We start from the raw sequence: 17,638 nt of genomic DNA on the forward strand, positions 1-17,638 counted from the left end.
ATGTAACCCAAAGAGGTTTAGAGGTAAATCCTGTTCATTTCAGGAAGAAATTAAACTGAAATAAATAGCACAGTACAATTCACACTTTCAAGTGGATAGAGAAAATAAGAACTATTGATCCTCTCTTAAATTTGTGTTTATCTATTATGGAGACAAAATCTGTAGATTTTAAATATGGAATAGTGAAACAGTGGAGCACTGACCTGTACCTTTAATGTGGTCACTGCACAAAGTAATTCAGATGAGATCCTGAGGAGAGAGAGTGTGTGTGTATAGGCCTACGTCAGTCGAACAAGAGGCAGCTACACTTCACATTCACCCCTGCATTGATCTGAATACAATGTTCACATTTGTTGAGTTTTCAAATTTCATTATCTCTCGACCTGCTTAGCTAGAAGAAAGGTTTAACGGTCAAACAGTCCATTTCACAAATTAACTACTGATTTTGTAAAATGCTTGATAGCTGAACCTGTGAAACTATAATATATAAGTGACTTACATAAGTTTTTGTGTGAATTACATGAGTTCTATTATAGGCTATGTTAAGGTCTACACACATTGAGCGAAGTGTGCAAGATTAGTATTAGTAAATGTGAAACGTTGCCGACATTCTGTGCGTGGGAGACTTAGCTAGCTAGCTACGTGTATCTGAGTGAATGATGTTAGTAGTTGTGAAAGGAAACATGAAGGACTGGTGCATGCTAAGTTTGTCCCTCTGCACTAAGATAACTACATTTGCAAGGAATATTCGAATTTGTGATAACTGAGTGAGATTTGTCATTTCTTTTGAGTGAAAACTGTATTGTAACAATATTATGCTGTAATCTACTGTGACCTGTCTGGTTTTTCCTAATTGTTTCCTTTGAAATAGTTAAAGTGAACCAATTATCCAAAAAATACTAAGAGCATGGAAGGTCACGGTCTGTTTGTGCTATTAGATCCTGGAAATAGAGAAACCCCAATCGGTGATTAACCATAAACTGAGGCATAATTAGTATAACAAACATTAGATCAACTGAACCTACAGGAGTTAAAGTCAAGAAACCCTACTGGTTCAGGTAAACCAAACCAAACCAGAAAACAATTATCTAGAGGGAATGACTGTGATAAGAGATCCAACCAGAAAAAAAAGGTTTTACACTTTTATTTCTTGATTGTTTCATATCCTACCGTGACATTGGTGTCATCATCTTCATTCCTGCATAAGGAAGAAAAAAAAAATCACATCAGTAGAAGAGACCAAGTTCACTGTTATAGAAGTATAATTTTGGACTCATTATTCTAGCATTACCACTCTTACGAACCTTGTCTGCTGGACCAGTGTACCAGTCCGACCACACCATGTGTTACACACCTGTGGTCATTTGTCAATGTATAACACTAGAGTCAGCATGCTCAGTAAAGCTGTAACACTAAAGGTTTTTAATAATACACTTTCATAAATAAACATGAAACAATATGAAACATTCACACGAGATATGACAGTGCTGTCAGCAAGCCATCACTGTGATGTGGGCTATAGGAGTGACACAGCGCGGTCTCTGATTGCCAAGGTTGGACAGGTTTATACAAGCGTGGGTCCTGCCATGAGCTCAAGCACGTGAGACTGTGAGCAATCATAATTATAATGCAAACACATATGCCTGCTGGAACATTAAGCTCATTTCAATGAACGATGGCATTCATAAGTTGTACATTTGTAGCTGCTGCTTTATTTCAGATGTACCGCTGGCATTGTGTGCTTGAGATTAAGCGCTTGTACAATATTACCAGCATACCTCGCTGTGCATTGTTGTCATGTCATTTGCACACCATGTAAAACAGTAGAAAAACAGCAAGTATGGATATAATGAATCAGTGTTTCACCTATAACGTGGTTGTTACTCTTCCATTCAATAAACTGTAAAATATGAACCATGTCATATGAATAATGAATATGGCATGGTGAATTGATCTCATGTACAAAATGAGATTTTAAATTGCTTTCATGATTGAATATCTAATACTGAAGGGACTCAGGCATCTTAAATCTGTCCCAGTGTGTGAGAAGTGATGCAAAAGTGATTGGAGCCCCCAACCCCCATCAGTGTGAATCAATGCCTTAAAATGAATATTTCTCCAAACAGTGCGAGTTTTTAATGGGAGCACAGGGAGAATAAGATCACTTTTCATTTCCCAGTGTACATGTTTGTTTGATAAAGTGTGAAATGATTGGCTCCCTTCTCCCCAAGGGCCATCAGTCATACTGGATTTGAACATGTGGAGCACCAGTATCATGTGAAAACACCCTGCAAGGGACAGGTAAAATGCAGAGGAGATAAAACCACCCACACACACACACACACACACACACACACACACACACACACATACAAAAAAAACTTTATTGGGATTTTTTAATATATTTTTGGTTTTGGCATAGAACTAATATATTATTCTGAGACAGAGTTCACTAGTCTTTGAGGTCAAGCCATATATTTTTACTTTTTTAAAATAATAAGTATTGGGTGTGGAAATTGTATTTCTGAGGGCTCAGTGATGGCATGCCTGTGTGTGAGATGTACGCTATTCACTCAATTTGGCTGCAGTACTAAATACACAATCAAAGCATGCGACATCTTTAGACCAGCATACTTCAGAAATCAGCAGGAGACTTTGTGCTCAGCGTGAGGCTGACACACCAATTCTGACACCAGCAAACAGAAAACATGTAGGTGGACCTGAACTCTTCATCTAATCTCCTCTGCAAGGAAAGAAAGAAAAAATAATCTCTCTCTACCTTGGCTTAACTTCTTTTTTTTTTTTAGTTTAGCAAGTAAAAGCTGAGAACGAGAGAGAGAGGGGGAAATTAAACTGGACAGTGTGTAAGCTGCAGATAGGACCCGACTACACATTATACACACACAACCAGGCGCCACTCGGCAGAGAGCTTCTGTGTGACCTGCACAGGTCTCTCAGGCTAGAAAAAAACAGGAAACTGAAAATAGTTCCCTGAAAGCAAACAAGCTCCATGGCAGCCCACTGAAATGCAGCCGGTGGAGCCAGAACATGTCCTGTACCGTATAGATGCCCAATATTACCGGCATCACTCAGGGAAATGAAAGTCATTTCGAAAGTGGAGCTGTACTGAGCACTCAGCCCTGTGCTCTGTAGGGAAGATAAACAGGACCCTCTCTTTGGTACCACAGACTCCAGACCTCCTGGCCATCCAGGCAGGGCTCCGTGCTCAGGCTGCCCCACTGTCAGCAGATGCCCACTGTAGACAGCTGTCTCCGGCCCCAGCCAGCCCGCAGAGCTGGGGTGGCCCCTGTCCAGACCTCTGCCTAGAGCCTCGCAGTCTGCAGGCCTGCCACTGCTGGATCAGTATGAAGGCTTAAGCGCTTAGCGCTGTGGGGGACCATGCCATCATCCATCCTCCTGGAAAAGCAGAGGAGACGGCCGGGGTTATAGCCATTGCGGTCTCGGTCCAGTCCGCATTCAAAGTCTGGTGCCAATTTGAATGGACTGCACCAACATGAAACTGGCCCCCAACCTCAGGCTGGCCTGAATCTTGCAAAGAAAGGACACACTATTAGGTTAGAGTAACAGACAATAAACGCTAATTTTCTGACTAGGATAAACATTGTTCAGCTGCTAAGACTAGCAAAAGATTAATGTGAAAGAAATAAAGAGTGATATATTGGCAGATGTGGCATGCCACAGTGTAGTTTGCATGTTCTGTCCTAGGACAGAGTAAATGATATGCTTGCACAATATGTCACACCAACCAGCATAATCCAGTTTCACACCAATGGCTTAATGGTTTTAAAAGCATACTTCAAAAGAGAAATCTGACAATATAAACAAATTTATAAATGTTATAACGAATTGACTGAAATGCACATAGTCATATACATGAACACAACCACAGCCTGCAGTAGCAGGGTAGTATAACGCTTTACGGGTATTACAACGTATACCTGGAGCTGTGTGTGCTGTGGTCTGTAACCACAAGCAAGGTCTTTGACAAGAACCAGGACACAATAAAGTAATTGCAAATGCTGTTACTTATCCGTGAATATGTTTATTCTGGGAGAACTCTCCCTTTGAGCGTCTGGTGGCGAGCAGATGGAGTTTAACCTTTTCTCCGAGCACCTTGAGAATCCTGTTTCAATTAGCTGGCTTGTTACACCAGGCACTAACCTTTTCACAGATTCATTCAGCGTGTAGGATTTGGCTAACACAGCACCATGGCTCGATGGTGACACAGGCAGGACTAACGGAGAGAAATAGGGAAACACATCTTCACATATTTCCCCTGAGGACCTTTCTCTCACTGCTGTGTCAGTGGAGCAGCTGTACATGCTCCACCATAACAGACTGCACTGGGGATGTAGCTGCAAAGACCCTCACATGGCTCTCATAGCAAAAGTAATGGTAAAAAGCAAATGGATTGGAAATGAATGCTCATGTGCACCTAAAGATATTGTGTGAAAGTGTAATATAACTCGACTCAAATTATAACTCAAAATGTAATCCAGGAGACCGGCTGCCCTGCCATAACCAGCACATAGGAATTAGAAGTATAATATGAACAAAATAGGAAACGTATCACTGACTCTGTAAACACCTCATTTATTTTCTGATATGACCACTACCTGGAAACTAACCCTGTGACTTTGTGACACACACACACACACACACACACACACACACACACACACACACACACACACATACATACATACATACATAAGTTGCTACAAAAGCTTGATGTATTTATCGTGGCTGCCCACCCTGAAACTGAATAATTGTGGACTTTCGATAACATGATGCAGCGACTTCTGCCCCAAGACAATATATGCTGTCTTGATGAACTGGTAAGGTTATTAAAGTTTCCATTTTAAATGCACCCTTCTCAAGTCTGAAGTGTGAGTTCCCTTTTGTATGCTAATTAGGGCCCGGGACAGCTAGTCCCTATGTATGTAGTTAAGGCAAATATGCAAGTCTTGATGAAATATTTTGGCAGCATTCTCTATTACCCACTTTTGCATCATGCTTGTCTGTCATTTCATAATCATTAGACAGCAGTTGATTGTTGACGCTGTTTGGTTGGTTGGTTGTTTGAGCTGTTTCACCAGCCTTTTACGATAGAATCAAAAGACAATTGCAAGCAAAAACTTTTTGTTCTCTTCCTGAAAAGATCAAATTTTCTGCAGGAAAAAAATATAGTCCTCTCATCATCATTAACCAACATAAGGTCAGATGTGAGGGAAACATATTCTCACATCGGTGATTAAATTACATGCTTTTTTAATTAAGGAGGAGGGGCCAGCCGTGACGTATATTTCAGAGCTAATTGACCCAGCCTCCCCTGGGAGAAGAGAGATTAGATGTATAAAGAGTCATGAAGGCAAGCACAAAAGGGTTGAGCCCCAGTTACAAGCTGTTTGAAGGCATTCCTTATACTTATCAGTACTGGGATAATGACAGATGCACTTAGCCCCCACCCCTGACACACACACACACGCACACACACACACACACACACACACAGATTACTACAGCAAATGTCAACTGCATAAAAGTGGAAACAAAGATGAGAGACTGAAAGCTGACAAGCTACACACTCAAAGATGACCTTACTGTTTTCCAGCTTAGTTTTCTAGACATGATTTATTATAATAGGCTAAATTGGTTAAATCAAATATAATACTATTCTATGGTCTGATGATTTTGCTGCTTCCTTTCAGTGAAGCAAATGATTCCTTGTGAGAAGCGCTGACCAAGGTGCTGAAGCTCGCGCATATTATTAGGGCTGTCAAATATTGGGAATGATCTTTTAGCAGGATACAGACTAATTCATCCCCTGACCTGCTGCAACCCAGACATCTTAGTGATTAACTGCAAATTTTATTACATAATTGCCATGGTGTGCACATACACTCCCCACCTGCATTGTACCTGCACTCACTGGGTGGTGGACCAACCTCAGTAGTATGGGAGTGTGTGTATTTAGGTAGTGGACCAACCTCAGTAGTATGGGAGTGTGTGTATTTAGGTAGTGGACCAACCTCAGTAGTATGGGAGTGTGTGTGTTTAGGTAGTGGACCAACCTCAGTAGTATGGGAGTGTGTGTATTTAGGTAGTGGACCAACCTCAGTAGTATGGGAGTGTGTGTATTTAGGTAGTGGACCAACCTCAGTAGTATGGGAGTGTGTGTATTTAGGTAGTGGACCAACCTCAGTAGTATGGGAGTGTGTGTGTTTAGGTAGTGGGCCAACCTCAGTAGTATGGGAGTGTGTGTATTTAGGTAGTGGACCAACCTCAGTAGTATGGGAGTGTGTGCATTTGTGTAGTGGACAAACCTCAGTAGTATAGGAGTGTGTGTATTTAGGTAGTGGACCAACCTCAGTAGTATGGGAGTGTGTGCATTTGTGTAGTGGACCAACCTCAGTAGTATGGGAGTGTGTGTATTTAGGTAGTGGGCCAACCTCAGTAGTATGGGAGTGTGTGCATTTGTGTAGTGGACAAACCTCAGTAGCATGGTAGTGGGTGTTGTACAGTACCACTTCCAGAGTTTTATAGATATACTGCGGGGTTGAGAGTGGTCTAACACCCACAGTACCCAGCTAATTCAGGTTCTGTGACCAGAATCTGAGCACTGAGGAGCTGACAGATCAAAAACTGCCCACAGAAGCAGATGGACTGTAGATGAGCTGAGAACAAGCCTTCACATCCAGGCGTTATGTCAGCATTTTTTCTTGGACGGAGAAAATATCTCACTTCCTTTTCCAAAGCATACCCTGGTGAAATTCAGCTAAATTAATATCAAATTAAATCACATTTTAAGTTCAAGGAAGCAAGCTCTCTAATCTACTTTCTTCTTGTTGAAAGTCTCAGTGAATTTCAAGAATCACACAGCAAAGAAAAGGCTTTGAAAAGAATATTTAATCATGCAAAAGGTCCTTTTATGTTTATGTGTACCACACTTTTACATGAACACTTGTAAATTAACCTCATTGTCAAGGAGCATTTTACAAGGCCTTCAACCACATACATATTCCAACATTCATATATATGTATACTGTTGTAGGAGCACATATACAATATTATGCAAGCATTACCATATGTGAAAAGGGCAGCCCCGGGGGAGGGGCAGAAACAAATGCACATGCACTTGGCCTTTTGTGATTACAGACAAACAGCATTTCAGTGGGTGTTCAAGATATCACTGCGCTTGTGTCAATACAAGGATACGCTATCCAATACAGAACAAAGAAGAAATGAGCTTGCCGTTATGACTGCATGCTAACGGCTCTGTGACAGGTCTCTCTCTCTCTCTCTCTCTCTCTCTCTCTCTCTCTCTCTCTCTGCAGTAAATGGAGGACACAGAAATCAAATGGAGCGACTAATGAACTAATTCTGCCCAGGTGCACAGGGAATTCAGACTGCAATCACTCAGGTGCTTATTCAAACATCAAACAATGGCTCTCTGTGTGTCTGCATGCGTGTGTGTGTGTGTTTCTGTTTGTGTGTGTGGTTTGCATCCTCCATGAATGTTTGCAAATGACAAATTAATTTTGCATCTGTGGGTTAGATGCTCCTTGTAATTTTTCATATACAAAGAACATATACCACCACAGACTGTTGCTGTTTGCTTTTGTTGGAACTTTGGACCTTCTACACTAGCGACGATCCTGAAACCTCACGGACATCTCAGAATTCTCTGAACACCAGAGAACAAGGGGAGGCGATAGCAGAAAATAACACCAGTCGCGCTGCTATAATTTTCAAGTGAAGAGAATGAGCAGAGGAATGTGGAATAATTGGTGTGGCACCGCCATAGATTCTTTCTGAGTGCCAAAAGACTTCAGAAGAGCATAAAAGTAAGTTTGAATGGCTTATAGTATGCGATACATATACATGATGGAGCTAACCCACAGCCAACAGTCACAGAGCGCACCATCAGTTAACACCTGGACTCAGTCTCCTTCTTTATCTGCTGACGAGTGCCAGGTTCTCCTGCGCGTTTCCCAGACGAAAACGACTGTGTCATGGGCACCACCCTCTGCTGGCGCAGTGCCAGAGGAGGGCTGGTGTGAAAGGTGCTATGGTGACAAGCACATGATTAACGGGGCTACAGAGAGGGGAAGCAGAGAGGAATTAAAGGCTGTGCTACACTGCTGCTTGCTGTTAAACGCCAGCACCGCCACTAATCAACCATCGTCCACAGCTGGTTTGGGCCACACTGCTACATTTGTCCTCATTATGGTAATCAGAAACATATTGGTACCGCCAGACCAACGAGTGGATTTAGGACGTATTCCAGCGGGCACGACTGGTATGAACCTCACATTAAAAAAAAAGGCACATGGGTCTAGTGAATCAATATTTGTGTTGTTTTCTGACTGTATCAGTGCTGACTGCAGAGTAGCTTTATGGTAACATCATGCATTACTATAGTGCCTTTACACTCACTGCTTCACACACTGCCAGCCACATCTAGAACCTCGCCTTTGAATCCGAATGAATTTACCAGCTATTGATGTGTGACCGGCGTGGTGCTGATTCACAGCAACAGTGAGAGCCAGAAAGGAAAATTACGATTTCACCTGGAAGTGAAATTATGATTTTACCTGGAAGTTTTTTACCTTTTTTTTTTTTCTTCATTAGCCACGTGTGCAAAGAAGTCTTCGAATAGCAGCAGCTGAAGTAGGCTCGGTGGGCGGAGCTAGAGGGTCAGCGTCCACAGTGCGGGCTGGGGGATGGGTGAGGTGATTTGTGATATTCCCAAGATAATAAAAAAGTGTGTGGGAGGTAGAAGTCTATAGCAGCCATCAATTTTATACCGCTGCATGGTGCACAGCTGATGGAGCACAGCTGATGGCCTGGCTAAGCTTTTTGTGCAGATCTTTGTGCAATGGGATTTTCAAATACTCTTCAAATCAGTTGCACAATTCCTGCAGTCGTACTGGTGGTAATTGTTACTCACCATTCCTCTCAGCCTTCTCTGCATGCATTCATCCTAACAGCATATACTTAAAGTAAAGAATTCCATCCAAGGAAAACATCACTAAAAAACAAAAAGGTACAGTATTTTTGGCAGGAAGTTGATATAAAGTACCAGAGAGGTGCTCTTTGAAAAATATGGCACAGCGCGTCCGTTATAGAAATAAAAAAACAACAAGAAAAAATAGCTTTACAATAGCTGCCCTTTTTCACAATAGATGCCCTTTAATGCCCTTTTCAAAGACTATCAGGTGACGGATTGAAGTACTGACCAAAATGCATCAGATAACCCATACAGATGCTAACAGACCAGACTGAGCTAAGTCTTCCTCCCTGGCCGAGCCTAGCGGTGTCCAGGCCTGGACGTTCTGGCAGGGACGGAGGGGGACAGCGGCATGCTTCCCACAGCCAGGGCAACATCGAACCCTCACAGCCGAGGCGGTAACACTCCAGTGGTTTAAACGCAGGGCGGTGTGGTCGGTAGATGGCATTATGAGGGCAAGATTAAAAGAGCTCCCCACGCTCAGTTCTCTGCTTCCGTTGCATGTGTTTGTGCTAAACGCTCCCCCGAGAGGGACCACAAGCACACACTCCATTTCATTACAGAGATAGGACGAGAGGGATGGGGGGGGGGGGGTAGGGGTAGAGATACATGTCACCAAATAAAGTAGAAAAAGGGATGAGTCAGAATGGTGGTATTACCAACGAAATTGGATCCTTTATGTTTCAGCTTATGGAATCATTACGGTGGTTAGGTAAATTAGACCTTTCTGAGGTGGGTCGGAAACTCAAAAGAGGTGCCCATTTTACTAAATAGACAGAGATATGATAGAGATCCAACCGTCATGCAGATCTTCTATTATCATATTCTCTTAACAGATCTTTACCAAGAAGATTTTGGAGTGAAAGTATAATATTTTATTTAATCACAGGAATGCTATATCATCATACAGTACCATCCAGAATTGTTGGTACCCCTGGTGCACCTCACCAAAAAGATTTTTGAAAAATTGCTTAATAGATTTGTTTTTCACAGACAAGCATAACGAAGCTAACCTTTTAGTGAAGTTATTCAAAGACAAAAGTCAATATGAAAATAATCCTTATATTATCCTTTGATATCATCCTCAATCCTCAATCCTTTCTCAAATATTCACCAAATAAATATTCACTAATGGGCCCCATTAGAAATTCACCTCCCAATTCACTACTAGTGCAATGTTTGAGATGTTAGGGAGATGTGCTGAACCTGCAAGGAAGAAGACACAAATGTGTGTGACATGCCCAGTGAAGATGGATTGGGAGGAAACCCTTTTCCAAACATCACAGATGAGTATTTGCCTTGTTGTTTGCATGTTAGTCAGCAAGTCTCCCAAACCACTTTAGAGGCAACTTCCACCTCACCAAGTTCTTCAGAACTCATAGGAATCTTATGAAGTCTTTGAAAGTCTTACCTCTGCTGTGTTCAAACTATAAACACAAGCACCTTGAATTCAGTATCAGTGGACTGGGTCCACATTCTGCAGTCATATGAGACAATATACCACATACCTTCTGGTAAGAATCATCAGATGATTTTGTCATAAGAAGAGTCGAGATCATGAAAAATAACCTACTATCTCCTTTGAGGTTTGGTAGAGGATCTGTGATACTGTTTCTGTTCCATGTGCCCATTATGAAGGGAAGACTGATGCTACCTTTGAAGTATGGGGAGGACTGGCATTACTTTCGAAGTTTTATTATTTATGGCAGACTGTTAAAGTTGAAGTTTAATATTTGGGGAGGACTGACGTTGCGCTTTCACTCCTTCAACATGAAAGCTTTAGTCCAAGTGCCACATTTTAAACAAAACATTACATTTTTATTATATTAAACATTTTTAAAAATCAATTTAAAAATGTAAGGGGAAAAAACGAACATTAAAAAAAAAAACATTATACATAGACTGAATATTTTTGTCATTTTTCTTATGTTTTGAATGGCTCCAATCTCTCTCTGAAGTGAGCTGGCTAAAGAAGGCTGATGCGCCCAAGGGCTGAAGACTTTGGAAGAGTTCGGTGGCAGTGAAGAGAAGGAGAAAAAGTCTTTGGCAGAAGAACGTGCGCATCGGGACAGCCGAGCGTGTGCGCACAGGAAGCAACCACTTACCCTACGCACTGCCTCATAGTGGTCTGGCAAGCGGCCTCTGTGTCCAGGAGCTGGCGTCCCTCGTGGCTGTTGGACGGGGTGAATGCTAACGTGACATACACTCAACCCAGCAGACCTCTCTCATCCTGCGCCAGTCAGTCAGAGGAGACAATGAATCGTGCAGTCGTGTCAGCTCGCACTAAATTAGTAATGAATGCCTCAGTCTATGAAGGATGGCACTCTGCACGGGATGAAGCCAAAATTACTACTGAGTTTGTGTTGTAGGTCCTCATCCTCAGATACCACAGGTATAAAGCCTGTCTGTGCTTTTTTTCTATAGAATAAATGGTAATTACTTAAAATATATTTTATGGGAATGGCAAAAACACTGCACTGTATCCTTTAAAATAAGAAAAATAAGATGTGGCCACCACATATTAAAATGTCCATAAATATTTACAAATTTAGTGCAAGTGTTGACTGGAGGTAAATTCCCTGCTCGTGAACGGCACAATCACCAAGTGGACCCACCCTATGAACGAAGCGACTGAAGAGGGTTAACGCACTGCAGAATCCATCTATGCCTCTCATGCAGTGATAATAGAAAAGGCATCCAGAAAGTAAATTTCACCAGTGCAAAAGCAGACATTTCTCTCCAAAGCTTACCAAATCTATACTCACACATCATGCGCAGACGCCCATCCCAAGGACACATTTAAAAACATTCCGCTCTCTGAGCGCAGCCGTTGAGTCGATTGTTTTAGTCTGCCTATGCTGCGAATGTCCACAAACCTGGCAAATGTCCTTCGCGGAGGGAGTTTCTCCTCTCCTCCTCCTTTGTGAGTCAACCCACAGACAGCCGCCGTGTCCGTAACTGGGGTAATTGGACCCAGGGAGCGCAGAGCTCTCGTCTCCTCGGACTCTCAGCTGGGCAATCAGAACCTTTTATGAGTGCAGCAGAGTGGACGTGAGAGGCGCGAGAGGCGTAAAGTGCAGGTGGTGATGGTCCTGGCGGGTGGGGAGGGGGCTGAGAGACACCGAGCCGTCCTCTCCAGAAAGAGCTTTAAATGGAGGTAAAGGCCGAAATGACTGCCCTTGACTCGGGCCGGCCGTGAAGGAGAGGAACGAAATGGAAGGTTCGATTGGCCGCGACCTGCGGTGAAGAAGAGGCCACATATCCCTTGGCTGTGCCGCTTGGCAGAAGAGCACGGCGAACGCCAGCCCACTTGGCGTACACATCATTCTCCCCTACCTAAACACCTGCTCAGAGAGGTAGCCAGGAAAAAACAATAACCAAAGACAGGCTTAGCGTTCATGTGGAGGATGATCTAAATGCTGGTTCCTCATGTGGGGTGCATGCAGAAATGTCAAGATATATCCCAAAGTTAACACGAAAACCCTCCCCTCTGCCTCCTGAAGCGTCCTGCCATCAGCAGAAGGAGCTCCAAGCGGCGTCCTAAACCGAGGCCAAATAAGCATGTCACTGCTGTATACTGCTCCCTTGTCTGCAGTCCGAGTAAGACTTAGATCCTTTCAAACACCTGAAGAGAGTGCAGGCAATCTGGAAGCATAAAACACACCCGAGCCAGGGCGGATGGTGCTGGGCTGGTTCTGGGGTGCGCGTTCTCATTAAAATGGCCAGTAATGAACTTGCACATGCCTGGATTAGAGCTGACAAAAGATGATCGTGTTCGGTCCCAACATATTACCCCTCTGTGGGCAGATTAGCCTTGAGTTGTGAAGTTAGGGATTATCTGCTCAATAACAATTAAGTGAAAGGAGTTTCAGAGAGGCCCACACCAGTTGAGTTTAGTGCTCGACAGACTCTGAGTCTTGAAACCATGAAAGCTTCTAATCATAACTGAACATCCAAATAAATCAATTAAGACCATTTTTCATTTCAAAAATGCCTCCCTAAGTCAGTTGTGTTATCCTGGTACCAATTACTTGTAAGCTTTGTGACTGTATATACATCGTCCATTCACTTGATACTTTATTATCAACACAATACTAATATTTGATAAGATCCCGTTTTCACTCAGTTATGCCTGCCTCAGTTGTTACAGCATACATTCCATAAAGTGGGATGAGGTGTCGGAAACATTGAGATATCGCTCCTGTTTGGTGTTACCACATGACATAACTGCCACACGCTTGTCAGCTGCACATTCCTCCACATTCAGTCACATTCCCAGTGGCGCTCTAATGGCTTTAGGTCTGATGACTGGAGAAGCCATTGAAGTACACTGACCTCATCGTCATGGAACTAGCCCCACACAACTTGTGCTTTGTGACGTGCCATATTGTCGTGTTGAAAGTAGCCATGACAAGATGGTAAATTGGAATCATTAAGGGATGCATACAGTCAGCAACAATACTCAACAATACCCGTGGCGTTCGTATAATGTCTGATTGGTATTAGGAGGCCAAGAAAACATTCCCTGCACTATCACAGCACCTCCACCAATGTGTGCCGACAGAAGGCAAGGTGGATCCAAGCATTCAGACTGTTTATGCCGAATTCCAACCTTACTATCTGCATGTGATGGATGAAGTCGAAATTCATTAGACCAGGCAATGATTTTCTAATCTTCAATCGGCCAATGTCGGTGAGTCTCTGCCCACTGTAGCCTGATGTTCCTGGTTTTGGTGACAGGAGTAGAACCAATGTGGTCTGCTGCTGTAGCCCATCTGCCTCTGTGTTCAAAGTGCTGGAAGTGCTGATATGCTTTTCTGCCGACGGCAGATGTGAAAACTGGTTCTTTAAGTTTCCATAGACTTCTTGTCAGATTGAACAAATCCGTCCATCCTTTTCTTCTCTAACATCATTGTATGTTTTTTTTTTTTTTCCTTTGCAGCATTCTGTGTAAATTCTAAACACCATCGTATTTAAAAAACACCAGGAGAGCACCCAATGACAAGGTGAAAACATGTTTTTAGAGTTCAAATCTTAATAAATAAATCCAAAACTGAAATCTCCTATTCAGACCCTTTACTGTGGCACTCCAAATTTGATCCTGTTTGCTTTAATTACCCTTGAGATGTGTCTAAAACTCAGTTGGAGTCCAATTTGAAGGCAATTTGAGTTGCAATTTAAATGGATTAGACATAGTTTGGAAAGGAACACAACAAGGGTATATTAGGGACCACAATATACACTGCATATTCAGGACAAAAAAAAGTCCAGGGAAAAAAGTCCATGGAGTCCAGGGAACTGTGAAAAGACACAGATCAGGGCAAGAATATAAAACAAGTAAAGCTATATGCGTTTCCAGGACCACAATGGCCTCAAGAATAGCGTGGCACAACTGTAAACCTTCCTAGAGTTGGATGACTGGCACAATGGGGTATCCGGGCAAAATGGGGCTTTGTCAGGGAGGGAAGAAAGAAGCCAATGGTAACACTATGTTTAGCATAAAACAGACACTGTCCCTCACCTGGCTAATAACATCCCTAAGGTGAAACACCGTAGTGCGAGGGGGCTTCTCAGGTGCAGGGACATAGAGGCTGCTCACAGCTGAGTGATGGATGGATGCAGCTAAATACATGGACATCCTTGGAAAAATCTTCTTACAGAGTGCATGCAAACTCTAGGGTGACAGTTCATTTCAACACAATGAAACGGCAGCGTACAGCCAAAACAACACTGGTCTCCGAATGTCCTTGAGTGTCTCAGCCAAAGTCTAGACCCCATCAGACATCTTTGGAGAAACCTGAAAATTGTAGATCCCAGACGCTCACAATCCAATCTGAAGGAGCCTGTGAGGATTTGTCATGAAAAATTAAATAAACTGCTCATATCCAGATGTGGAAAGATTGTAGACACGAATCTGAGAAGACTTGCTCCTATAATTTCTGCCAGTGGGGTTTATAAATAGTACTGAATAAAGGGTCTGAATACTTTTGTGAATAACAAATTTCAGTTTTTGCTTTTTAATAAAATTTTTTTAAATTGCTGTACAAATGCAAACCAGTAGATGTATGTTTAAATCACAATATTCATTCCTGGGCCCTTTAAAGTTTTGATAGTTTAGATGAAAACATTTTCTCTGTAAAACATGTACTTCGTTGCAATCTCACTTCTTCATATTTTATTAGTTACTCCCTGGATTGAGATCTGGTGACTGTGAGGTCATGTTCAAGAAACCAGTCTGAGATGATTTGATCTTTGTGACAAGGCGTGTTATCCTGCTGGAAGGAGCCATCAGAAGATGGCTACATAAAGGGATGGACATCGTAAAGGTCAGCAGTAATACACAGGTAGTCTGTGGGGTTTATATGACGCTCGGTTGGGATTAAGGGGCTCAAAGTGTACCAAGAAAATATCCCCCACACCATTACACCTCCACCAACAGCCTGACGATGGATCATATTCAGGTTTTTAAGGCTGAATTCTGACCCCGCCATCCGAGTATCGCAGCAGAAATTGAGGCTCATCAGACCAAGTTCTTCCAATCATCTATTGCCCAATGTTAGTGAGCCTATGGGAATTGGAGCCTGTTCTTAGCTGGCAGGAGTGGCACCCATTGCCGTCTTCTGCTGCTGTAGCCCATCTGCTTCATGGTTTGACATTTTGTGCATCCACAGATGCTCTCCTGCATACCCTGCTTGTAATGAGTGGTTATCTGAGTTACTGTTGCTTTTCTATCTGCTTGAACCAGTCTGGCTGTTTACTTCTGCGCTCCGGCATCAAGAAGGCATTTTCACCCAGAGAACTGCCACTCACTGGACATTTTCTCTTTTTCTGACCACTGTCTGTAAACCCTAGAGATGGTTGTGTGTGAAAATCCCAGCAGATCAGCAGTTTCTGAAATACACAGACCAGCCTGTCTAGCACCAACATCCACACCACTTTCGGTCACTTAAATCACCTTTTCGCCCCCTTACTGATGATCAGTTTGAACTTTAGCAGGTCGTCTTGATCACGTGAACTTGTCTAAATGTACAGACTTTCTGCCTTGTGATTGGCTGATTAGATAGTTTTATTAACAAGCAGGTGAACGGGCATAGTGATGTAGACTACAGTAGCAAGCTGGTGTGTGGCAAAATGTTTGCGTCACTTGGCAACACTCCAGGCCCAGTTGCAGAAAGTAAATTCTAAAATAAACAAACAACTCCTAATCTGTTAACTAATAAATGGAGCTTGTAGAAATGTTGGACAAAAGCACCTGAGTTTGTGATGTTCTACTGAATATCCGCATGGCTGTGGCAAAGGTAATCACAGCTGTGCCAACATTCAGTATAAGAGCACTTGCTCTTGTGTGTTACTGCTCATGTATATAAATAAGAGTCCAGGACATAACTGCAGTTCTAAGTGTAGAGTTCACACGGCCTTCCGGAGAGTTTCCTAACTTCATTGCTGCCATAGCAACCACTGGCAGTGCAATCAGTTATGCTATTAATGCAGTGTCCATTTGCATCAAATAGCCTTGCTACTACTAACGACAAAGGTGAAGATGTTCAAAACGATCAAGACTTCTCTCTGTGTGCACAACACGCAGCCGATTTCATCTCCTGCACCAATGCCTGCGGAGGAATGGGTGAGGATGAGCGATCCTTGTGCTAAAGGAATTCTTGCATCCATTCACTGAACATGTACAGACATCACCTATGACATCCTTAGGAAATTCGCAGTTATGAACACATTCAGTTCCACTTTTCTGGAGGAAGTCTTCATTCTCATTGCAAATGCATTTAAGCTTTTATAGCATGAAGTTCTTGCAGGCATTGGGACGCTCATCAAGAATGAGCTAAATGATCAATCACATAATTAATGTGGGACTGTAGCCTGCAACCGCTCTAGACACGGTACGTGTACATTTTAAAAACGGCCACTAAAATAACTAGCCCTAAAGGCTCGGCTGTTATCAGCCATTCTGTCTCATACATCACGGTAGGAGTCGGCTATTGTATCTCTTGCATGAGATGGAATACACTGTACATCAGAGAAATGGAGAGAAGGATTTAATTAAGGATTTCCAGTGGCAAGGCATACTAATGGACACAGCATTAATGATGTATCTGTTGTTGCTATAGCATGAGGGAAGAGACGTTTAATTACACAAACACACACACACACACACACACACACACACACACACACACACACACACACACATATATTCTCTTTCCTCAATCCAGTTTCTTTTCCACACCACTTTCTTTGCAATTCTACCCTCTATTATGAGTATCCCCATTGCTTCCAGTAACCTGATTAATGAGTTTCTTGCACTGGACTGTGATGCTATATAAGACTTAGCCTAATGCTATAACCACCATCACGGTAAAGCACACAGCACTAGAGACAATTAGACAATAATGAGAACGAACGTTCATCCTGTTCATTTTGGCCTGTGCCCTTGAATCTCTAATGGACTAAAATTGCTCCAGTGACCACCCATGTATTAACAAGCTATCATGAGGGAGTCATATCAAAACATGGCAACTCTTAGGATGCTTACTTTACCAGAACAACTTTTTAGAGAATTTAGAGGCAGTTTATATGGACATACCATGTCTT

The sequence above is a fragment of the Electrophorus electricus genome, chromosome 4 (assembly GCF_013358815.1).
Source record: "Electrophorus electricus isolate fEleEle1 chromosome 4, fEleEle1.pri, whole genome shotgun sequence".
Lineage (NCBI taxonomy): Eukaryota > Metazoa > Chordata > Actinopteri > Gymnotiformes > Gymnotidae > Electrophorus > Electrophorus electricus.